This window comes from Festucalex cinctus, chromosome 21 (genome assembly GCF_051991245.1).
Source record: "Festucalex cinctus isolate MCC-2025b chromosome 21, RoL_Fcin_1.0, whole genome shotgun sequence".
Lineage (NCBI taxonomy): Eukaryota > Metazoa > Chordata > Actinopteri > Syngnathiformes > Syngnathidae > Festucalex > Festucalex cinctus.
The window spans coordinates 6,707,968-6,733,244 of NC_135431.1; the positions used below are offsets into that span (position 1 = coordinate 6,707,968).

Genomic DNA, 25,277 nt, shown 5'->3' on the forward strand with positions numbered 1-25,277 from the left:
CATTATTATTATCATTATTATCATCACTCTAATTTATTATGATTTTATTATTACTATCATTATCATTTTATTATTGTCATCATTATGATTAATGTGATTATTATTTTATTTTTTGTTATTGTCATTATTTATTATGATGTTTTTATTTGTATTATCCTGTATTAGCTAATCCGCTGTCATTGGGGGTTGTTTTTTAATAACGTGTGGCAGTAAAAAGAGTTAAAAATATACCAGTAGCAACGTGGCAAGCGGCAAGTAAGTGGTGGTCAGGACGAAACAAACAAACACAAAATAAAATAAAAAAAAACTTAAAGGAATGTACTGTATTCATGAAATTATCCTCTCTATAGTCAAATTAGCTCATTGGTTCAATTGTTTTGCCCAGAATTTGGGAACAGCAGGACATGGCGTGACAGCTGTTCTGTTTGCGGATGTTCGGGCTTGAACATGGAAATCAATTATTTACATGATCGAGCATCAAATCCAGCAGGGGATCTTTTGTGCACAAATAATGCAGTCAACACCACAGCACGTTAGACAACAGCGTAGGCTGATGTTTGGGTAGCAGGGGACCCATGTGGCTTATTATGAGTTGTAGTATTCTTCAATCGCACGGGGTCACAAAAGGGTCAGTTGAGTGAAGGTTTTATTGGCTGGAAGGCTGTTGCGCTCCCATGAGTAAATGAGGATGCATGAGCATGTGTCCTCTATGTGACAACTCTAACGACTCATGTCTGCATTCTGCCTAACAACAGTTTACGATTGGCTGATAGATTGGTTCCAGCTCAGGGGCTTTTAAATGTGTTAGAAAAAGCGAGCGAGGAACGTCATAAGCCATTAATGCGCAAATGTTGACTCGCCAAAATTATCACTGGAGCACAAAACTGCCCCAAAACTGGTGAAGTGGTTCAGGCCTGCCACTGTGGGACCCCCCCCCCCCCCCCCGCTCAACTCCATGTGTATGTCTGTATTCAAACTCAAAATTTATATTTTAAAAAGTACTAGTTTTTTAATTAAAAAAACAAAAAAACAAAAAACAAACAAAAAACCCCTCTGTTGTATGCATTCATTTTTTTTTTTTTTTTTAAACCCTGAGTTTTTTTTCTTTTCTTTTTTTTTTTTTCCTGGCAAGGAAAATGGGCCTTCAAATTAGGTTAGAGGAGCAGAGTCTCTCTTGGGTTCCCTTCACTGGAGTAAATGTGACAGCGTGGTGCGTTGGGGGTTGAGCATAGCTTGCCAGAAGGTTGCCTGCATTTTGCCCTAATATGGGCATGGGTCGGGGAGGGTGGAGGGTGTGTTGAGAGAGCGCAAAGTGAAAACCTGCCTTGCAACATCACAAGAATGGCAGCTTTACTTCTCTCTGCTGTATCACTGACACGTTATCGTTTCCTCTTCTGATCCGTTTCACACACCAGAACAGGATTCAACTGTTTTGCGCTAATAGAATTAGAAGTTCCTGCTACAACCATACTAGGGGGTCTATTAAATACACCAGCACAGCTTTTTACTGAATACAAAGTTCTGCCTGTATAAATCGTACACCCGCCACTGTATAAACACACACTTGCTTGAGTCAGTGACAACAGAATCGGGCCTGATGGCTAAATATTCAACTGACTCGTTACAAACTCACTACTTTCCCTCTCTCACATCTGGCTGCTGATGAGGAGATAAATGATGATGGCAGCTGAAGAGGAAACAGACTCATTAGGAATGAGTATTTGATTTACGTAAAAAAATAATAAAATGAAAAATCTATGCACTATTATATGTAAATGGCAGAAAATAAGGGTGTTTTCTAGGGTGCCATGGATGTTTTTGAGGCAGATTCGGATTCTTGGTAGGGATGTAACGATAAGGGCAATATTGGTGATATTAATACCGCCACAATATTGTCATCGTCATATCACGATGATAAAAACAACACATTTGTTGAAAAGAAGTGGTTGCATTCCATTTGCGCAGTTCCAGCACCCTCTGGTGGTTAGCGTTTTAGTGCAGTTTAATTTTAATTAGGCATGTTTTGGCTACCTATGTTTAAGACCCACGCTCATGGCCAGGTGAAGAGAAACACATTTGAGTTCCTCCACAAATTGACTCAATTTACAATGTGTGCATAAATTAACAAGTACGGTGTGTCAATATCAAGTGTTATTAGTGATTTTAGGTCAATTATGTACATTGATGTTAATGTTACCTGCACTATTTGAACTACAGGGAGTTACGAACGAGTTCCGTTCCTACGCTGGCGACGTAGCCCGAATGTCTGCATAAGTCGAATTTCACCGATAAAGTCAAAACTTACGTCAAAATACATTGTACAGTAATTTTTATAAACATATTTGTTGCACCCGGAAGTTGCCGGAACCAATATTTCTTGTAGTGTTAAAGCCTCTTAGTATTAAAAAAGTTGAGTCTGTGTGAGTGTAAAATGGCGCGATTACTGTGGGAAATGTTAACGAAAAAGAAGGTGCTACAGATGAGGCATAAAGTCGACGTGTTATAGCTCGATTAAGTTGTTGTAACTTGAGGACTCCCAGTACATGTATAATTATGACCTTTATAATCATGCAACCTACCCTAAACCTTCTCCTAAATACCCTTCTGGGCCCAGTTGTTCAAAACTCTGTTAATTTTAACCGGCTTTCTTTTGGTTGGTCCCATATTTATATACCCATAGAACACAATATTTTGTAGGCCGTCAAAAATGGGTTAAAATCTTGTAAAAATGGCTGGTACTGAGGGGATGGCAGCGCTGCAAATGGCTGGCATTCAATGAGTTAATATGGACACAAATTGCATACAAGGACTTTCTTTTTGGTAATAAAACATTTTCTCCCAAAGCCATTCTCATTACTTGTGTTCATATCATCTTAGCAAGGCTTTTGTACTGTGACACGAGGAGAAAGTGTGTGTGGAGACCCTGGCGACATGTTACAAGAAACAATACAGAGAGGAAAACAAGCCAGGGCAAGAGGCAAGAGGGAAAGTAAAGGAGGGTGTTTGGTATTTGAAGAGGAGGAGGCAGGGTCAGTGGTAGTCTGACCACTCGCAACCATTGCAGCATAAAAAATTCCTCCAACTCCTCTGCTCAATGCCACTTCTGTTCGACCAAGCCATGCATGTCAACAGGACTGCAGATACAAAGGGAACCATGTCTATGACTGGTGCGTGCCAAGCCGATGTATGCAAGTTGGTGTGTATATGAGAACATGAAGCAACTGTTAAAATGATGGGTGAAGGTTAGTGAAGTTACCAAGTAGGTGATAGGTAGTAAGAAAAATGCTGACTTCACACTTGGAGCCGACTAAAAAAAAGTCACATAGTGCACAATTTGGTCTGGTTCACTTTATATCACAGACTAGGGGTGTTAAAAAAAAACAAAATCGGCAATATAGCGCGATATTACAGCTCACAATTCTCGAATCGATTAAATCGGCAGCCGAATCGATTTTTAAACATCAATTTTTGATGGAAAAATATTCAACAAAACATCATACTTAGGGTTAGGATTCACACCTTAACTCATTTGCTCCCAATAACGTGTAAATACGTTGTTTTTTTTATGTTTTAGGTGTCCCAAAGACGTATTTATACATTTTTTTTTATTTTGTTTTTTGTTTTTATGCTAAAGCATATAGAAGGCTTTGATGCAGACGCTCAACTGCACAGAACGGTTGCAGAAATGGTAGTTATTACACAAACGGCCAGCAGGTGGCAGCAGAACAAAGGGGATCAACCAGGGCCATCTCGAAAAAAAAAAGGTAAATTACTTACAATTTTAAATAGGTTTGTGAAAACTGATGAAACTCAGCTCTCTTCTAATGCTAATTGCTGCAGAACGGAAACAGATAGAAACAAACTTTTTTTTTTCCTGATGAAAGAAGAGACTTCAATCTTTCTTTTGGTAGGTGCTTTTATAGCAATTGAACACAATATTCTGTGGGCCTTGCAAAATCAGTCAAAATTCAGAAAAACAGCCGGGAGCGAACGGGATTGCTTCTGTGAAAATGGCTGCGAGTGAATGAGTTAAACATGGAAGAATGAATGGAACATTAAGCCTTAATATTTTATTTCAATGCTGTTCAAACATGAAACAGATTACAACCTGTTTGTTAAATACAGTGGCTCCCAGTTATAAGTTTCAAATAAATAAATACTACATTTTCATACAAATAATAGTGTGCATGTACAAGTTTACTTAGTATTTTCTAAATTTTAGGTAAAAATCGCAACAATCGACTTATAAATTCGTACCGGGATCAATCGGTATCAAATCGAATCGTGACCTATAAATCGTGATACGAATCGAATCGTCAGACACTAGGCAATTCACACCCCTATCACAGACCAAACAAAATTTGCCCATGACAATGTATTTACTAACTCCCAACCTGATTGGACAGTGTTGGGAACATACCGAGTTTGCAGAAATGCAAAAGTTATGTCTGCTGAATATGTTTATCATTTCAGGTTGAACTATATTTTTCACCTGCTGAAATATCAGTGCAGTGTTTGGATGCCCTTGTTTAGTCCCCACAGGGTTAAGTAATCACAGCAACGCTTGTTTAAACAGAATCAAACCACTGAATGAAGTATTTCCTTAGTTCTGGAATGTTTTCATTATGAGAGCAAGCAGTCAAACATTATTTACACACAGCTACCATTATTATTGTTGTTCACGCACACACACACACAAAGAAACTTTGGGGACTTTTCTATAAAAACAGCCAATGCCGGCAGACACTCAAGGGTGGCGCCTATCAAAACAAACTTGTTTTATAGCTTCAAGAACAATGAAAAATTTAATAAAATGAATAAAATAAATACATCTTGTGATTAAGGGCTTTCTAAATTAACTTGACTAAAAATAAATAAAATACATAAAATACCGTAAAATTGAAAAAACAAACAAACAAAAAAAACAAACAAAAAAAAAGATATATTTTCCTTATTTTGTTCTGGTGGAACAATGAAAAATTTAATAAAATGAATAAAATAAATAAGTAAAATAAAATAATAAAAATAATAAAATACAAGCTTGAAGCTTTTGTCATTCGTGGCAGCTGGTGTGAATTAATTTGCTTTAATCATACAACTCTATGTTTAGCACAATTTTCAGTATTTTCTACAATATTCTTAGAAAGAAGAGAAGCGAAAATAATTAAGTTGGCTGAGTCTGTACGACGGAAGCGCAGGCTTGTAATTAATTGTGGCATTTGCTAAGTTTAGCTGAAAAGATACAATCAGTTACTAAATAAGTTTACAACCTGGCTATTAGTCCATCCATCCAGCCATCCATTTTCTGAACTGCTTGCTCCTCACAAGTATAATTGTTTAACAGTCAGATGTACAAAAGCATTGAAAAAATAAGTATGAAACCCTTCTGTCTTATTGGTGTTTTTTTTTTTTTTTTTTTTTTTTAAAGCTGCAGTACTTTAATAAAATGCCTACTTACAGTCTGTCTTTGTTGTGTTTCTGTAAAGCGCTTTGTGACAACTAAAGCTGTTTGAAAGCGCTATATAAATAAATATGACTTGAGCACCACTAGGCCACAAAACTCAGAACTTGACTAACCAACATATTTAAGCATTATATTATCTTCCTATTCATTCTTTCAAATTTTAAATGATTAATTTTGTGATTTCAGATGGCAAACAATTACTACTAAATTCAAAACATCTTTGTCTAGAAGGAATTAATATTCATAATCAAAATTAACAGAAGAGATGGAAACCTCTTGAAAGCTACAACATTAACTGAATGCATGGTTGAGAAAAATGTCAAAATTCCTGCATCTGACAACACTTGTTTCAAACGTATCAAAGGTGTAAGTAAATATTGATGTGCTAACAAACAACAGCTTGCAAAACAGCTTCGTATTTCAGTCATTGGAACGATTAAAATATGTACCTTTTCAATTTCTTCTGCAACCCATTTATACAGCTAACTAGGCTACCCCCCCCCCCCTCCCCAAGTCATGGGACTTCACCAAATACACTGACAAACATAAATCCAGCGCATTGCATGCACTTCAGCTGTACATGAGTGGGCAACGAGAGCATAAAGGAGGCTGAAAACACTCACACAGAGAGCTGTTGTCTTGCTTGACAAGAAGGTGCATAAAAGTGAAACATGAGCAGGAAGTGTGCAGGGTCATGAAGGCAGCACAGCAGTTGCACACAGAGTGGTAAAGTCAAGCAGACAGCCAGGTTGGGGTAAAAAAAAGAAAGAAAAAAAAGAGGAACTTGCTGCAGTCAGTTTGATTGTCACGGTCACATTGTGACATGTATGCTTTACTATACACAAGTAATTTCCTCACAGGGGAATAGAAACAGGAGTTGACAGACGACTGCCAACAATGAATAATAATAAACATGGGAGAATAGCAGCACAAAAACTACAATAACATTATCCCGATGAACAGTCAAGGATTGTCTTTTTAAGAGTTCAAATGCTAACTAAGCTTTTAAAGAGATAAGCTTGACCCACGGCTCAGATTCATTAATCCTGTTTGTCCAATTGTGAGACTGAACAGCGTTCCTGTTGGCGGTTACTGCCAGTTAGTTTTATGATTCACAATTTCACGCCAGCTTTCAAACAGTGACTGATCAAAATACCTGTAGATAGATAGATAGATAGGCGAGTTAGCTTGCTTGTGAGCTCACTATCGCTCTAGCTAGCAGCAAGCTATCTTGCTAGCTAGCTAGCTAGCAAGATAGATAGATAGATAGATTGTGAGCTCACTATCTCTCTAGCTAGCTAGCAAGATAGCTAGCTAGCAAGATAGATAGCTAGATAGCTAGATAGATAGAACTCACTCACTCACTCTAGGAGGAAAATTAATTGCTTTCATCCAGATCCAATACAAACCTAAATTTAGTTTAAAGGAGACAGTCCATTTTTTTCGCGCCACTATTTACAACAGTTACCAGGTGTCTTAATAAAAGGTCACTGGTAAAAGATATCCTTTGACCATGAGCTATTGCGGTGGCTATTTGTTCTCAATAACCCCAGTCTGAAGAGAAAAGTGAGCCCATATGGAGATTAAGTAAAAGTATCGTTTGTAATTTTAGTCCTAGAGGCTCCCTTTCATCATAAAGCCAACAAAACAATTGTCAATTTGTGTGTGTTACAGTAAAAAAAAAAGAGAGAAAAAAAAAAAGAAGAAGCAGATCTTCTCCCAGATTAGCTGCCAAGTCATTGGCACAGGAACTGAAAGAATAAACAAAATATGTGGTGACATTACATAAATTAGTCAGACTGCAAGCAAAAGTATCCCGAAGGCGAAGGCAGCAAATGTGCGCTCAGGGTTCGTTCAAGGTTTGCGGGACATTTACCTATAGAGTTTTAAAGAGATTTCCTTGTTCAAAATTTCCTTGCGGCAAGTAAAACCATTAAAACTGTTTAGAGAATGTTTAGACAACATTTAGGAAATGCTGCAACATTCAGCGAACCCTTACATGAAATCCACATTCGCTAGCGTCGGATATGGTCGCCCCCTCAGTGGGATACGGGCTTAATTTGTTTGGGAAGTCTCACACTTGAAGAAAGCACACTAGAAGAGACCCAACAATCGTCACCTGTAATAATTTACATTTAGTGACTCAATCATTAGTAAGATAACTAAGAAACTGAAATGTTTAGCATAATAGTTTAGCATGAGCAGTTAGCTAGGCATTGGTAAAACTCCTTTCTTATGTATCATCAAGAACCTCTTGAATAAAGAAACCATTTACAAATACTCTGGCTTAATACTGTTACTGCAAGCTTGATGAATGAAATGGGATAGTTTCTAAAACAACATGTTAAAAAGCTCATGTATCATGTACCTACTCCACAAAAAATAAACCACCCCCGTGTGCCTTCCTCAGGCAATTTTAAATGCAGCAACATAACCACAATCATGTGACATCATTTCTTTGAGAATGTGTGAAGATGCTATATCCTGTTTTTTGTTTCGGTCACAGTCACTCTGAGCTGTGAGAAAACTGAAATAGGACTTACAATGAACTGCAAAAACAAAAAACAAAAAAACACACACACACGCATGCTCACCCAATTGCCCAAACGCTCTTCTTCCAAATTGTAACTTTGATTTTAGTAGTTTGTTATTATAAAAGGCAACACCACCTGAGGTTAATTGTCAACTTCACATCAAAACTCAACAGCTGCAATAAGATTAGCTTAGCATGGCTGTATCCCAAAATGGAGTTTTGCTTGTGAAACAAGTTGGTAATTTATCCATCCTAGAGATAAAATTAAATACCACTGCTCTCGTATTTGGTGTCAAAATGTGCAAACGTGTCAGAATGTTTGTGTATATTAAATTTCTCAACAGAAAAGCCATACCTAGCAATAGCATAAGTACTCCTACATCTGGGTTTTTCCTGCATATAGAATTTGGAAGTGGCCGCCAGCTCGAAAAACCTCTGACATTATGAAAACTGTTATTCGACCAATGTTGCTCTAAGTTGGGTGTCATTTCTAACTGCAATTGCAGAACTATGTATTGTAAATGGGAAGTAGCAAGTTACTACTAAAACAAACAAAGAAGAAGAAAAAAAAAATCCCATATTCTGATGGAATTTTCTTTTGTACCACAAATGTGTCAAACGATACTAGATAGTGGATTTTTTTTTTTTAACCCAGTATATCTGATTTTTATTTGCAGAAAGTATTACTGGCTTTACAGAACGTAAACTGAGAGTACCTGAAGCATACCCAATTGACAAGGCTAGGCTAAAACTGTTAGCTTGTCGAGTAACTACATTGTCATTTTTAATTGTGGTGATTTAATGTTTTACACAAACATACGACAAGGCTCGATATAGGCGAGAAACACGAGGTTTATCCACAGTACCCATTGTCCAGTCATATTTGAGCAGCATTCCGTAAATGCTGCAATTAGAGACAAATTGAGATTGGTAAAAGAATTCAAACTTGTGCACACACACGCACCCGCGTTAGCTGTGAATTGCAGCTGTTGCTGTATGCTCTCTCACCAACAAAAGGGTGCCATTCTAGTAAAAGGAGAACCATGAAAAGCACGATTTATAGAGCATTTCAGTCTAAAATGTACACAAAGAGCCCACATTTGTTGGTCATTTCAGCACTTTCCAAAGGTCGAATCATGACATAAAATACTAGACAAGCAAGGTTCAGAATTAACTTGTTTTGTTTGACCCAATTAATTCATTTGAAGAGTGACTAATTTTGAGCAGCATTTTTTTCCCCCCAACGACCTTAAATGACAGTTTTATCAATATAATACAAATATGACAACACTAAATGATTACATGTCAATCTTTGATTAGCTTAGCAATTAGCATGGCTTCTCTGTCTTCTGTTTAATTATTCCTCTTTTTTCATTTCTGAGAATTTGTCAGAAGCATAGTTTATTCGCCGTTAAAGAGTTGGTTATTAATGACTTAGCGTGTTTAGCCGCACTAGCTAGTCAGCCAGCTGGCTAGCTTGCAAAGCTTGTAGCTAACTAAATAGTGTGTCAATCTACCCACGCCTAGGTAAGGCAATGTTGAAGCGCGTACTTTCAGCCGAGTGAAGCTTTTTGAGAGCATCTCTGCAGTTCAATTATCGGTAAAACTTAAAGAAAAAAAATCTGTCATTGCCAGTTTTGCTTTTCAATGTACTGTATTTAGAGTGTATTGGGTTTGAAAAGGTGGGACCTGGCCTGGTGAGTGACGTGGGTGTCAGTGAATTACAGTGTAAAGCTGACTGCTGTGAGCTCAAGTTAAGAACTGGCTATTGCTAACTGTTAGTCAGTTAAAAAAAAAACTGCAGCTACTCTACTGTATGAATGTGAAATTGAAGTTTCACATTCATATGATTTTGCTTTGACTTTTTTGTAATTAGATTATTCAAGTTATCTGTTATCCCATCAATTGTTTCAGCCCTATTTGTAAGTAACTGGCACCTATCCCAACAAACTTTGGGCCAAAGGCACCCTGGATTTGTTGCCAGTCATTCACTGGGCAGATATAGACACATTCTTGACACGCACTTCATGCCTGCAGACAATTTCGTCGTCAATGAACCAAACATGCATGTTTTTGGGATGTGGGAGGAAGCCAGAGTAGCCAGAGAACACGACGAGAACGTTCAAATTGACAGGTGTAATTCAGCGGCTTGTGTTCTTCTAAGGAGGAAAATAGAATCCATGCTGTCTTGTAGATTTATCTCTTCATCTTAGTCATCATGGTAAAGAAATCTGTACTCACCAATGGCTCTGCGGTATGTGAGGCGAGATGATAGCAGTTTCACTTTCACGTGGCAAACAGGCTGATTTCAGCAATACAACAAATAGGCTGTGTCAACTTTGCCAGCATTCATTTTATCCTTGATGTGTTTTGATGCTATAGACATGTTATGAATACAGTACACGGGAAAGGGGCACGGTGTCTCCTTTAATAAGAGCTGAGACATCCTGAAAATAATGAAGCATGAATGTAGCAAAACATGTGCTTCTTTCACCAACATCCCAAGGGGCAGATTTGAGAGCAGCCCACGTCAAGAGAGACAGCTGCTGCAGTCATACATCTCCACCAACAAGCACACTGGAGGCTTCCCACTGGCTTTTGACTACTTTCCACTGCAGAGCAACAAGTCATCTATTCTGCACGTTTTTGTTATGCCAATGCTGGTATCCTCTTGGGACGTCCTCAACATAAGGTTATTTGGCAGGAGCAGTGGCTCCAATTCAAATGTTGATAAGTTGTTAGTAACTATCAAATCATGAAGGATTAAATGCATGAAGACAACATTTGGGAGAGTAATTGTTTTAAAAAATATATATATAATGTATCTTTACTAAGTTTCCAGGAAATCCAGATAAACCAAAAGTGCTGTCAAGAAGGAGCGATAAACGCACCGATAATAAAACGCAGGTGGTCAAAGTGCACAAGAAGGATAAAGCGTTTATGATCCGCATAGAACGTTTGGCTCATTGCAGAGCTTAGGGAGGCTAGTGGAAGCTAGCGGGTTAGCCTCCCCGGCATCTCTTCCCATGTGAGCTCATTTGACAGTGAGGGGCTTGACGGGGATACATAAGGATACACACCGTTTGGCAACTAACCAGCGGGTTCAAGCAAGCACAGACTTCTGAACGGGAGTAAAAGTAGGTTAAAATGGGGGGAAAACTCACCTCTTTGTGTCTTTGGGGAGTAGTTGTAGCAGGTAATAAATGAAAAAAGTGCGTGAGTAGCCCTTTTCTGCGACCTTGGTAAGTCGGTCTGTCCAGCATTGAGTCACAGCGGAGACCACGCCCTCTGCCTACAGAAAAACATAGGGAAAAAAACGGTCCGACACTTAAAACCCGCCCATTCGAATTTTGATTGGTCCATATTAGGGACAGTGCAAAATTAGCCAATTAAATTCCACTCACTTGTCTCAGTGTAAGTGGAGCGTTCACGTTAACACATAACCCCAAACTTTACGATTTTTCAGAATATATTTTCAAAATTTACGACATTTTACACATTTACATATATTAAATATGTTAATTTTGGACATATTGGGAGTTATTTGTCACGATCCCCAAATTTTCAGAATAAAATGAACAAGTTAAGAGATGTCTGACATTTCAATCAACAACTCAGCAGCATTGTAGTGTACACATGCCATCAAAAACACAAATCATGTTTGGTGCTCAACAGTGCTCAGGAAATAAATATTTTACGATGTGGAAGTCACATCAAGAGTTGACCAGAACAGCATAACTGACATTTTCACGCTACAGTAGAATTTCATTTGGAATGCAGATATCCCCCCCCTCCTCCCCTCCCCACGTTTTACAGCAGCAAACATGTTTGAACATTGTGTGTGCATACTTTGCACAATGCAAAAAGATGGGGACATTGTTTGTTTTTCCTCCATCGTGAAAGGAGACATCCATCCATTTTCTAAACCGCTTATCCTCACATGACAGGGGAAAACAAAAAACAAAAAAACAAAACAAAAAAAAAACACTTTTTAATAGCTTGTTTACAAGTGGTTTGTGGCATGCCTGCCCACTCATCTAGTGTGAAAGCAAACAGCAACATAAATCTTTTGCGACCTGACTAGTTCTGTAAATGTGCATGAGAGCAATACTTTCTTCTCTTACAAAACAGAGGGGGTGCCTCCATGAGTTAAAATGTGTACTACTTACACTCTATTATTGCTTATTTTCAGTGTACTGTTTGCATGACTACTTTAAAAACTCACATGTCGAAAATGAAGAGTAAGATGACACGTGCCTTTATTGAATGTCAAAAAGTTTTGGGAGTGCATTCTTGTCAGCAGTTTTGTGAAAAATCGCTGATGGTATTCGTAGAACTTCAGACTATGGCATCCATCTTGGGAGGAAGATGGTAAGATTTTTGAGGGGATCCCAAGCATGTTGAAGGCCCCTGTGAATCTCGGTGAGGATGAGTTATTATAATTTTGATCAATAAAATATCAGTCGGCGACACCCCAATTAACCTCAATAATTATTAGGCCTTATGATGGGGTCACAGTATTTGTTGTGTAGTGTCATATGAGTGTTGATGCCATGCATCCACTAGTGATATTTTTTGTTGTTGTAATATTTAATGGTTATACTAATATTGTAACGTATGTATGTATGTATGTTATGTAATTTTAAAATACACATTGATGTTTCATTATGACGGTAAGACCGTTTCAAAAAATATTTTGTATCTAATGCTGACATCTAGTGGTGTGTTTTTCTATTGTTGCCAAAAGTGCTGCAAATGTTTGTTTGTTTTTTGTCTCCCGAAAAAAAAAATACGGTACTGTAGGCCCGTCATACAAATTGCACTGTTAATAGGAACATTTTTAACACTTGATTGATTACATACCATTAAAAATACAATCATTATCACTAACAAATTACTTTGTTTTTGCACCATGGTTCAACTTTCTTTGGTGAGTTAAACATGCTTGAAAAACAAGAAAAGACCAAATGTATTTATTTATTTTTATAAATTTACACTGGATAGATCATTTGAAAGCTATTTGCTATTTTAATGTAACATGAATTAACTGTTTCAGGTATAGATAAGTGGTCTTGCAACATGATTGGTTTTTGTTTTCATTTTCAATGGCGAATCCTGTTTTCTTTTGTTTAAAAACAATTTATAATTATGCTCATGCCACTACTATAGGAATAGAAGCCCCTGTCATAACTAATAATCCCCAACATTTTAATAATCCATCATCCATTTTTTTTAATTCAACAATATTCTTGAATATTCAACATACAGTACAAGTAGTTCGATTAAATGTTTGAGGACTAAAATGTTCTGGGTTCGAAAGTCGGTTCTGCCCGTGCTTAAGTGGGTCCACAAAAATCAGGCTCACCTCAGTGTTGAATTAATCAATTTGAGCCTTTAGGTGGCAGTAGCGCACCTCAGTATTTTCTCACTGGGTTTGACTGAAGACAACGACCGCAAAGTCGTCCACTGACATGTTGAACATAACTTAATATATTTTGATGAGTTTTCTGCAAGTGTCAGTGAGTGATAACGTAAAATGGATTGACACAATCCTGTGCTTTTTGTCCAAACATTTCACGCTATTATTCAAATACATTGCAGCAAGCAGCTTCTCATCTCTGATATGTGGCTACAGAATCAAGATCCAGCAGTCAGTCATAATTCTAAAGTCAGTAATTTTCGCTTCACTTCCATCAGTGATTATGTTTTACATATCATATGCTTGTTCGACACAAAATGCATGCCAGGGGGAATTTTTATTTTTATCCTCCAGAGAAGGTGCTGGAGCTTGTCCCAGGCTGAAGCAGAGAAGGCATCAAGTCACACGTATAAGTTTCAAGCAAGTGGCAAGTCATAACCTTCAAGTCACGTGTCAAGTCGGGCGGCAAGTCAAGTTCCAAGTCAAGTCACCTTATTAATAATTTGGTCAAACCTGCAATATTTGGTCTTTATAAAGTGAGATGACCAACAGATAGATTTGGTATTTGTTTGTCGGCCATTTTGGAGGTCAAGATGTAAAAGCCTAGTAGATTGTATTATTTTTCTCTGTACTGTATAACCACAAGTTAATATCATATATATTGTAAATTTTTCATTAGATGTGCTAAAATGAGTGCTAAGAAGTTGACAAAGTAGCGTATAGATATATTTAGATGCAGTACCATACGACAAAATGGCTGTCACTACACAATTAAAACATCACTCACCGCCCAAACTGTGTGTGAAGACAAGCTGAAATACAATCAAGTGTGAAGACATAATGTCCTGGAATTGTTAAAAGGTTAAGGTTAGGTTTTAGCTGAAAAAATGTAGCTGAAAAAGCAGTGATCTAACGTTAGCCTAAAAGCCTGTTAGCGATTAGCATGGCGGTAGTCGGCTGTCGGTAATCAAACAATATAACATTTCTGATGTCGATGTACGTATGTCAGTAACCCGAAAGTCTCAAGTCTTTTCGTTTATGTCAGGTCACAAGTCATCAAAAGTTAACTGTAGTCTTCTTCTTGATTTATATTGTTGTCAGATACGCAAATTGCTGGTTTAAAGACCAACACTGACCCCACTGCAGGCTGCTAGAATGTTCAAGAAAAGTCGCAACATATGTCCAATTATATGATATTGTTGCTATTTTGGGTGTTAAAAAAAAAAATAAAAAAATTATTTTAACTCATTCACTCCCAGCCATTTTCACAGAAGCAGTCCCGTTCGCTCCCGACTGTTTTACTGGATTTGGACTAATTTTGCAAGACCCACAGAATATTGTGTTCTATTGCAATAAAAGCATGGAACCTATCAAAAGAAAGATTAAAGTCTCTTCTTTCATCAGGACAAAAAAAGTTTGTTTCTATCTGTTTCCGTTTTGCAGCAATTGGCATTAGAAGAGAGCTAAGTTTCATCAGTTTTCCACAAAATCTATTCAAAATTGTAACTAATTTAGCTTTTGTTCTACATGGCCCTGTTTGATTTCCTTTGCTCTGCTGCCACCTGCTGGCCGTTTGTGTAATAACTACCATTTCTGCAACCGTTCTTTGCAGTTGAGAGGCTGCATCAAAGCCTTCTGTATGCTCTAGCATAAAAAAACAAAAAAACAAAAAAAAACGTATAGATACGTCTTTGGGACACTTAAAACATAAAAAAAAACATATTTACACGTTATTGGGAGCAAATGAGTTAAGTTTGACTGCATTAAACACAAATGTTGCTTTAGGGCTCTCAGAGTGGTCACAGATCTCTCTGTCTCTGTTTGTCTCTCGCTCTCTGTCTCTCTCGCACATGTACACCGTACACGCCTTGACAGTAAACAGCCTTTCTCAGATCTAACAGGCTCGGCCGACTTTGGAGCAGTTGTTGGATCTTGGTGGACAGTTTCATCTAATTATCTTGGTCATAACCCCTGCTCCATCCTTCCTCTCCAGCCCTTTTGTCTGTCTCTTCTTTGTCGCGGTTGTCTTTGCAGTCCACTCAACCTTTTCGCTGAACCGCTGCTTCCTGACATATTTCACGAAACATGCTTTTAATGCAATATTTGCATATTTTTATTATAGCTTTTAACATTGATTTGTTCAGGTGTACTTTTATGCTTGTAAAAATGAACATGTCTGGAAAATCCATCAGTGCGATTAGTGTATTTTGTGCAGAATTTGAAAGAATATCATCTGTCATATGGGTTTAAAACAACACAAACAGGCTATGGTAATTAGATGATACAAAGCTTATGCCAAAACTGCATTGCATGAATTTGATTTTCTTGAGCTAATGTCATGCATCACCTTTAGTGAATCGTTTTGCATATTAGAACTGCACTGCAATCACACTGTTAGATAAAAAGAATAGAAACCCATCCATCCATCCGAAAATACGATGACGCTCGGAAGATTTCACGAGTCGATGAAGTTATGGCATATAAGTATAATTATTCAGGTCACACAAACTCATTAAATATGCATATTTATTCATGGCGTCATTGCCATAGTTGGAAGTGTTGCAATTCTGAGAAACTGATAAGAATGAAACTAAAAAAAAAGATTCCGGATAGGCATTCACAAAATTCCACAGCGTTATCTTAATATAACAGATGTATAATCAGTTTAACAGTACAGTGGCTTGTAATAAAGAGAAAGTATAACGGTCATTGTTATGAGAACCAATTACCACATAGTTTAGTGATCTGTAATATTGGTGGACCAGCCAGGACAGCTCTCATGTTGGGTGAGGAGCTTTTGTATAAACTTTGTTAAATGTCCACATGCTCTTTTGCATATACAATAATAACTAGAGCTGCGATTGGCTGGAAACCATTCACGGTGTACCCCGCCTACTGCCTACGGCTCCAGCACCCTTGTGAGGAGTAAGTGGCTAAGGAAATGGATGGATGGATGGATGAATAATAACTAGAGCTGCAAGCAGCTATAAAAGGCCCTCATAACCTTGGCCAAATCACATTGCACAAAACCCCTGTAAAATATAAATGTTTACGCCAGGGCTTATCATGTGTGTGCAGTTTCATGATATTCGTTTAGGTTTTGTCCCTCAAAAACAGCGCCATTTATCTTTGCAAGCAGCACATCGCCACGGCAACAGCGTGCAACAAAATCACTTTTCTTATCTTAAACATGTTTCGATGAAACACTCAAAGTTTGAAGACAATCAGATAAATTCTGTAGGAGTTCGTTTAAATATGACCTTTGTCACCTTTATATAAAAATTAATAATTAAAAATTATTATAAAAAATATTAAATATTCAAAATTATTATAAAATTATAATACAATTATTATTATTTCTATATAAAATATAAAATCCCATCTTCCTCTCACATTCCAAAAAAGAAAAAAAAAATGTTTCGTAGTTTTAAAATGTTTTGTAGTTATGTTGACGACTCTAAATTGTCCTCAGGTGTGAATGTCAGTGTCAGCTGGAATAAGTTTAAGCTCACCTGTGACAGACAAACATTTCAGAAAAAGAATGGATATCATTGACTGTTTTTCCTTTAAGGCGGGTGGGGGGGGGGGGGGGATTATTTATTATTATTATTATTATTTATTATATCTCACTATTCAGAAGCACTGCATTAAAGCAAGATGGAAAAAGGATTTTGGTAATTACCAATGCTGTTAAGCATTTGAGGTGGTCTAATACATTTCCTAAGCACCATATAGCTGTCAAATGCCAACGCTTCTGCTTTGTAGCGGCGACCGCCCCCATTTGCCTTTTCATCCGAGAATGCTCGCATGCTGATTAGCCATTTGTGGGAGGAAAATGTCAAACTTGCGACAGGAGCCCTGACAACAGCTCGCTCTCGCATAATCTTTCAAGACCAATAATGTTCTAAGAGCATCGCTCCCGTGATGCCAAGGGGGGGGGGCATCTTCCGAGATGTGCTCTTCATTAACTCTAAAAAGACAAAGTGATAGAAAGGGAGAAAGTAACAGCCAACTGCATCGAGTGAATAATGTATCAGCCTTGAAATATACATGAAATATTTCATTCTGCACTTGAATTATGACATTCAAAAACAGAAGGAAAACATACAAGCTGTCAATTCATTTCTTATTCTTTAAACAGGGATGGCAATTACCTTGAGGGTTAAAAAAAAAAAAAAAACAACTTACTTTTTGTGTGTATTATTTATAAACAACCCCACAAACCACTCATCAAAATACAAGTGATCAGCAGGAGGTTGTCGAGTGTCGCTTGAAAAGGACACGCAATCAGACGCTGTTTGATTTTCTTTTGTAGATTGCAACCCACGTGGAGAGCTCAGAAATTTGTCATCCGCGCACAACACATGATTATGAAAATTACTTTTTAGGATTTGTCTGCATTTTGACGCAAATGCTAACGTGGCTTCTAGAATCCTAAACTTGTCAGGATAAATCATTCAAAGGGATACTTTACTTATTTAGCCATTTTTGGCAGTCAAACATTAATATTTTGCCTTTAAATTTGATATTTTCATTATTTTTCAGGTACAAAGTACCTTTAAAAACACATTTTGCTGTCGACTGAAAATGAAATCACAAGGGCTCAGGTAACCAATCACAGCTCAGCTTGTGAATGTCACGTGACCAACCCGAGAAAACATTGTTGATTTCAGGCAATTTGTTGCAATTTCAGGCTGTTTGTTGTTTGCCATCATTTTGTTTGAATATTATAACAAATGCATTATATTCAACAGATGAAATAATGGCATTTTCATTGCGCAATAGCCTCAAGCAAACCACCCCCGTTCCATCAAATGAAAATCTACAAAACGAAGGGCAGCTTCTGTGGTTGAAAAATGTCTCCGCATGGAAATTTCTCTGCTTGCTCTCAAGGTTAAAAGCAGAAAAATGGCCATGCAGGGGTGCTGCAAGGCATGAATAAAAATGAGGCAGAATATGAGTGTAAATCAAGGTCCTGAGAGAAGAGGCTTGTGATTAAAAAAAAGAAAGAAAAAGATTTTGACCTACGATGCTGCTTCCTACTATCAATGCTGCCTTAAAGGACTCTGATGAGGATGCTGAAGATGGATGTACTCATTGAAATTCTTTTGTGGTTATATAGTACACATAGTATTTACGCTTAGGCAAAAATATTTGTCACAAAAATATCATGAAAGTTTGTGTAATCAAAAATAAAAAAAGAATGGCATGGTTATAGTATGTTTTGTGTGTTCTCTAAGCATTACCCAAACCTAATCTCATTATTTATAAAACATATATGAATTATGGTTCAGTTGAAATTAGCAGGGATGGAACAATATCCAAACATCACGATGCAATATTATTACGACACAATAATTATCACGATATTGTGGTGATACAAAAAAAAAAAAAAAAAAAAAAAAAAAAAAAAAAAAAAAAAAAAAAAAAAAAAAAAAAAAAAAAAAAAAAGAGGTCATACTAAGAAAACATACATTGAATTCCTCCACATATTGACTCGCTTCTGACCATTAACGTGGATTTTAAATTTAGAAGGGACAAAACATGCCTTGTGAAAATCAAACTGCACTAAAAAAACAAGCCACCAGAGGGTGCTAGAACTGCACAAATGCAAATCAACCTGACTCTTAACAGATGTGCTGCTTTTAATATCGTGACATGATGACGATATATTGACAGTACATCGGGCGCTCTATGCTGAAATGACATGCTATTAATAACTGACAACATTCCCCATCGGTTATATTACTAAAATGTGTTTGGAATTACTAGTTATTAGCAGAAACTTTACATGGGGCTGATTATGATTATGATAAAATTGTGCACTCATTGTGTCAATCAAGAATGTCTTTTCCCTTTGCCGAGAAAAGAAAATGGCTCGACGATGCCTGTTAATCAATTAATTATTCCATTAAGGGTTAGGCTAGCATCCTTATGTTACTTTCAAGAAGGTTGGGAAAATTCAACAAAATTTGACAACAAAGAGTGATATTGCATATGGCTGTAATTTGTATGCACGAGGTTGTTGGCCAAGTGCCGAAGATCTTATTTGTTTAACACAACAGCTCTAAAAGTATTGTTTATTAGTTAACAGTAATAAGCAACAACAATTAATGTTTGTTTATTTACTTTATTAGTTATTTGGTCTCCGCCAAGGCAAATAATTCCTGAAAAATGGTGTTAGCTGCGCAATTAGCCGTTAGCGCAACAGGCTATCTAGCAACTGTCGGTGTCAACATTGACAAAATTAAACAAATGAAGCTTATTCAACAACAAACTGCAAGCATATGGGCTATGTTGGCTCTTATACTCATGGAGCTCTTATTACTTTTTTTCTGCCACACTATACCCTGAAATACGATACCAGCAATCTAAATATGCATTCATCTTCTGTCAAAAATGTTGGCAGAAATGGTGGAAACAGGCTTACAGGCATGACAGAGGTGTATCCACCTTTTTTTTTCTTCTGTCTTTACAGCTGATGAAGATGAATATCTGCTGCCATCCAGACAGTTTACCCATGACTGATTACTCTGCTTGGCTTTCCAAGCATGAGAAACTGCTGGCTATCAAATGTCAGCATCCATCTATGTCTGCACATAAAACGTTGTTATACACTGCAAGTTCTATTTTCAACTTATACAGTGATTGATTGCATTTACTTTTTTTTTTTTTTAAACATTCGTATTTGGAAGCATTCGGGTTACAACATTGTTATGTTTTTGCAGCACTTTTCCTATAAATGAACAACAAAAGACACCATTTTCAGAATTGGTGTTTCTGTTGACCGTTATGATTAGATTTAGTTTAGTTTTGTCTTAGAGTCTCCTCCAAAAGTTGAGCAACTTTTGTTTGAGGCCACCTACTTTTCAAGTGAGCAAAAGTATTGGAACTGACATTGTTAAATTAACTTAAAGTGATATGAACCTTACTTGCAATAACGGCATCAAACCTGCAACCCATTGACTTTCCCAGACTGTTGCATTCTCCATATGAAATGCTTTTCCAGGCAGGAGGTAAAATACATGCTCTATTAGGTTAAGATATGATGAGTGAGCTACCTCCAGATGCTTGTCTTGTCCAGATGTGTCTTGTTGTCTCAGCAATTTGTTGGTATTAGTTCACTGGTTTCTTTCAGTCTGTGTTGGGTCCACCATTTCCATAATTTCATCATGAAAACCTTCATCTGTGACAAAAATCCACATATTTTTTAAAATGTGCAGTTTCACAAGTTACTTCAGGCAAAAGATTAGATAGCTCTTAATATGAAAAGAAATGGAGCTGAACTGAGCTGTCACCGTCTTACAAATACAGTTGTGCCATCTAGTGGCAGAAAAATTACCTCAACACAAATCAATAACACACTCCTTTTTTTTTTTACAGTACAGTACAGTACATCTTTTTAATTTTAACAAAATTTTATGATTTATCATGAAATTGCTGTATCAATGACTAAAAGATTCAGCCATATTTCTGTTAGTTTAACATTTTTTTCCCCACTTATGTTAACAAGTATGAAAACTTTGAAAAAATATTTTATTGTACATTTAGAACAGATACGCTATAAAATTTGTGATTTATTGTGATTTAACTGTTGAAGTCATGCAATTAATTGCAATTACAATTTTTAATCACCTGACACCTCTAGTTTTTTCATCATGACTTCAACCACAATGATCACATTGTCAAAAGCATCAAAATTCTACATTATCTCGTTTTTGACACTTTTGGATATTGTTGGTTATTTTCCAAGCATCTGAAAGTAGTTTTCCAGCTGCCTGTAATGTAATTCTTAGTAGTGTGTGATTGGCTCTGTTTTTGTTATAGAAATGTAATACAACTAAGTATTTTATGGTGATGGCAATAGTATTTTATGTATTTTTCTGTTTTATTATTTAATTTTTCCCTCTTTTAATTGCTTTTATTCTATCCTCTCCCCACTTTGGGCAACTTCCTGCCAATGGGACAATGGATGCAAATTAGTCAAACGGCTATAATCCTACACATATTTACATTTGTAAATGTTCATTAACTCATTCGCTCCCAGCCATCTTCACAGAAGCAATCCCGTTCGCACCCGACTGTTTTACTGGATTTTGACTGATTTTGCAAGGCCCACAGAATATTGTGTTCAATTGCTATAAAAACATGGAACCTATCAAAAGAAGAATTAAAGTTCATCAGGAAAAAAAAAGTATGTTTCTATCTGTTTCCGTTTTGCAGCAATTAGCATTAGAAGAGAGCTAAGTTTCATCAGTTCTCACAAATCTATTTAAAATTACAAGTAATTGAGCTTTTTTTCTACATGGCCCTGGTTGATCTCCTTTGCTCTGCTGCCACCTGCTGGCTGTTTGTGTAATAACTACCATTTCTGCAACCGTTCTTTGCAGTTGAGAGGCTGCATCAAAGCCTTCTGCATGCACTAGCATGACCCCCCCCCCCAAAAAAAAACAAAAAAAAACAACAACAACGTATAAATACGTCTTTGGCACACTTAAAACATAAAAAAAATAACATATTTACATGTTATTGGGAGCAAATGAGTTAATATGTTCTGTCCCATTTTTAAAAATAAACTGAAAATGAAATGAAAAATGAATGAAGCAAATTCTTATTCCAGCTCGGCTCCAAGTGAGAGTTGCTGGTCCCCGAGCTTCTCACATCAGACCCGCTCGCAAGACTTCAATCAATGGCTCTTCCATTTTTAGAAGCAGCCGCTTCCATTATCAAGACAGAGCAGCCAGCACCTGACTCCCAGTACCTCACTCACATCACCCTCCTCCCCTCTTCCTCCTGCACCCCCTCGCACAGGGAAAGCCTGCCAGGGAGAATCCCTTTTCATGAACTGCGGCGCTGTACCCTGCTCCACAAGCTGACTTTTTTTTTTTTTTTTTTTTTTTTTTTTTAATTATTATTCTTTTGCCATCTTCCCTCCTCCTCCTTGCTTCTCTGATTCTCCACTCCATGCTCAGTCATGGATTGTCGCGCTCGCTCCCTGATTTGTATGCAGAGCCAGGCCCGCTCTGTTCTGCAGTGTGGATCTGCTGCTGCGTGTCGGGGAGAAAGCGGAATCGCACTGCAGTGGCGGGTGGGGCTCGAGAAACCTCTCTACTGCACCAGGAAAGCCGTTTTGGAATGATTGCTGTAGTCGGGAGATTGTATGGGACACAAACTACTTGCACAATCTAATCAAATTCTATATAAGTGCTTGCTGGACTTAGATTGACACTGTAAGAGACATTTTTATTACCTATTTTGTTTTTGTTATTATGGTTGGAGGTAGGTCCAAATCTAATATTTGGCTACCTCGATTTTTTTAAATTAAGCCCTCAAAGTTGATTTCCCAAGATGAAATTAATCGACAGTTGCTGAGCAGATGTACAAAATCTATCAAGACATGATGAAGGAAGTCTGCCATTTTAGTTTTAAGCAGCCATTTTGTGGTCATTTCCAGTTTTTTTTTTTTTTTACCATTACTGCCAAGTTTTGAAGCATGCATGGACCAAACTAAATTGCATGTGGGTGGAGCATTGCAGAGAAATTTGATGACTCGCCATAAAATATGAAACTCTAACAACTCAACTCCACAAGGTCAGAGCTTGCTTGATAACTCCCATACACTCTGATTTCCTTCAAACTGAATGATTAGGTGCACTTCCTTAACAAGCGTGGGGGTGTGAGGGGATCAATGTCATTTATAATGTATATATAAAACTATTGTGAGAATATAAAGATTGTTGTGAATAGATTACATGTCTGAAATAGAGCATTACTATCTTAAAAGGCTCAATTTATACTCAGAAAGAATTGTTGAACCAATTTAAAATTACAAATTGAATTGTTGGCCAACTTAAAAAAAAAATTGCTTCAATTGGTAACACAGGATTTTCAATTTTGGATTACCTTTGGAAACTGAATTCAAGTGATTATATTAAGTTTCATGAGTTCATAATTAATTAAACTTAATATATTCACATTGGATCAACATAATTAAATCATGTTACCAATTGAAGCAATTTTTTTTAAGTTGGTCAACAATTCAATTTGCAATGTTAAATTGGTTCAACAATTCTCTTTTTAGTGTAGCTCTTGTATTGGATATTAATTAACAGATAGTGCAAGTGGTCATTATATTATGGTTATGTTTAATAACTATGAATAAACAAATACCAGAGTTCACTTGTGTTGTTGCTATAGAGCAGGACGTCAAAGTCATTTTCACCCAAATTTGATCTCAATTGGGCCAAAGCAGTTTGTCCATGGCCTAATTATCTATAAATAACGACAGATCAAAATATTTCCTGTTTTTTTTTTTTTTTTAGGTGCAAGTAATTAATTCCAAGTACATTCTTTGAAGGTATCTGTACTCGTGACGGCCGTTTCGTAATCAGAAAGTAGAAGATTAGAAAGTAGAAGAAGAGAAAATTGCCTAATTTCTTGTGATTTTAAGGAAAATGTTATATTGGGTCTTTATAATGATGTGCCATTGTTTTTTGGGGGAGAAATTTTATGCATCAAAAGCATCGTTGTATCGGGATTGGTGACTATTCAAGAGTTGAGTACTCATAATGGTCTCGGTCTAAAAAATGAGGTATAGAACATCCTTAACAAGTACATTCTGAAAATATTCCTATTTATTATCTTGTTTCAGATGTCTTAACAAATTTTTTGCATGCAATCCTCACTCACAGAAATTTGTCATTCGTCATTGAAAATGTCATTCAAGTGGTCAGTGTGCCCTCCAGTGGACAAAATAAGCAACAACAGTTATTTTTAGGGAAAAACTGCAGTTTGCGTTCTGTACTCACGGGCCACTTTGGGTCACCTGATGGGCCGGTTCTGGCCCACGAGCCGTATGTTGGACACCCCTGCTAGAAAGTTAATCCAAATGCTGCATGGCTTTTTGTAATCAATGCAGATATTTATGCAACGTCATACATATGGAAATTGAGTGAAAAATAGTTGAATATTACATTCCTTAATCCACTTTAGAGGAATCAAGAGCTGTAAGTCACCTAAAACGGGGCTGCTAAGCATCCGGAAAGACACCTTTATTAGCAGGCTCCCGCTTATTACGGCAATAAGGTGGAAGATGATAGCCAGGTTTTCTTGATGTGGGCAGTAATGTTTGAGTGAGAGCCGCATGAGACGTACAGGAGCCGTCAGCGTGCATAAGCAGCATGATTTCCACTGCACTGGCGAGGAGACCTTGATGGATTTTCTCTCCTGGCGCTGCTTGAGCCCAATTACACTTGAAGCAATAAATCCTTAGCAATGCAATTTCCCCTCGAGACAAGATCTGCAGGACTATCCCCCTTTGCACACGCCTTTTCCTCGCCAACACGTTCATAGTCTTTCTCTTCCGTGTTCGCTCCATTTATGTATGCCTTTCTCTTCAATCATCTTGTCAATTTCTTCTTTTTCAATTACATTTTCTTTCCTATCTTTTTACGTTCATATTTTTTTCTCTCCATCCTTTGTGTGTGCATTTTATACTTTAATTTTATACTTTAATAAACATTAATTTTTTTTTTTAATTAATTAAGGGGCCACTCAGACAGACTTTTTCTGGAAAATTTCTATATTCATCAGTGTTTTAGAAGGATTTTTTATTTTTTTGTAAAAAAAACAAAAAAAACCAAACTTTTTTTGTTTTGGTTTTGTGAAGAATAAAATAACATGTATTTATTTATTTACACATTTATTTTAATTAATTAAGGGGCCATTCAGCGGCTCGCCAGTTGCCCATCCCTAGTTTGAATGACTGAAAATTTCTAATCACGAATAAATGAATGAACTTGACCAACATTCCTCTGCTGTCCTGCTTCCGAATGGTCATCCTTGTACACCAGTGGAACATT

The 25,277-nt window shown here is 37.0% G+C and overlaps 1 protein-coding gene across 22 annotated transcripts in view; it reads right to left on the minus strand.

Annotated features, from left to right (window-relative positions):
• The window catches only part of fam49a (family with sequence similarity 49 member A), a 73,161-nt gene that overhangs the window by 11,507 nt on the left and 36,377 nt on the right, over window positions 1-25,277 (minus strand). For 10 of the 22 annotated variants that reach the window (XR_013281300.1, XR_013281299.1, XR_013281296.1 and 7 more), the window contains 2 exons: window positions 20,478-20,602; window positions 11,162-11,289 (listed from right to left, as the gene is read on the minus strand). The gene's annotated coding sequence lies outside the window, so the exon portion shown is untranslated. Of the gene's footprint in view, window positions 1-5,270; window positions 5,386-6,087; window positions 6,198-7,463; window positions 7,584-8,961; window positions 9,024-10,238; window positions 10,300-11,161; window positions 11,290-20,477; window positions 20,603-25,277 lie in introns of those variants that run through there. The other 12 variants (XR_013281292.1, XM_077511127.1, XM_077511131.1 and 9 more) reach the window with 10 other exon arrangements.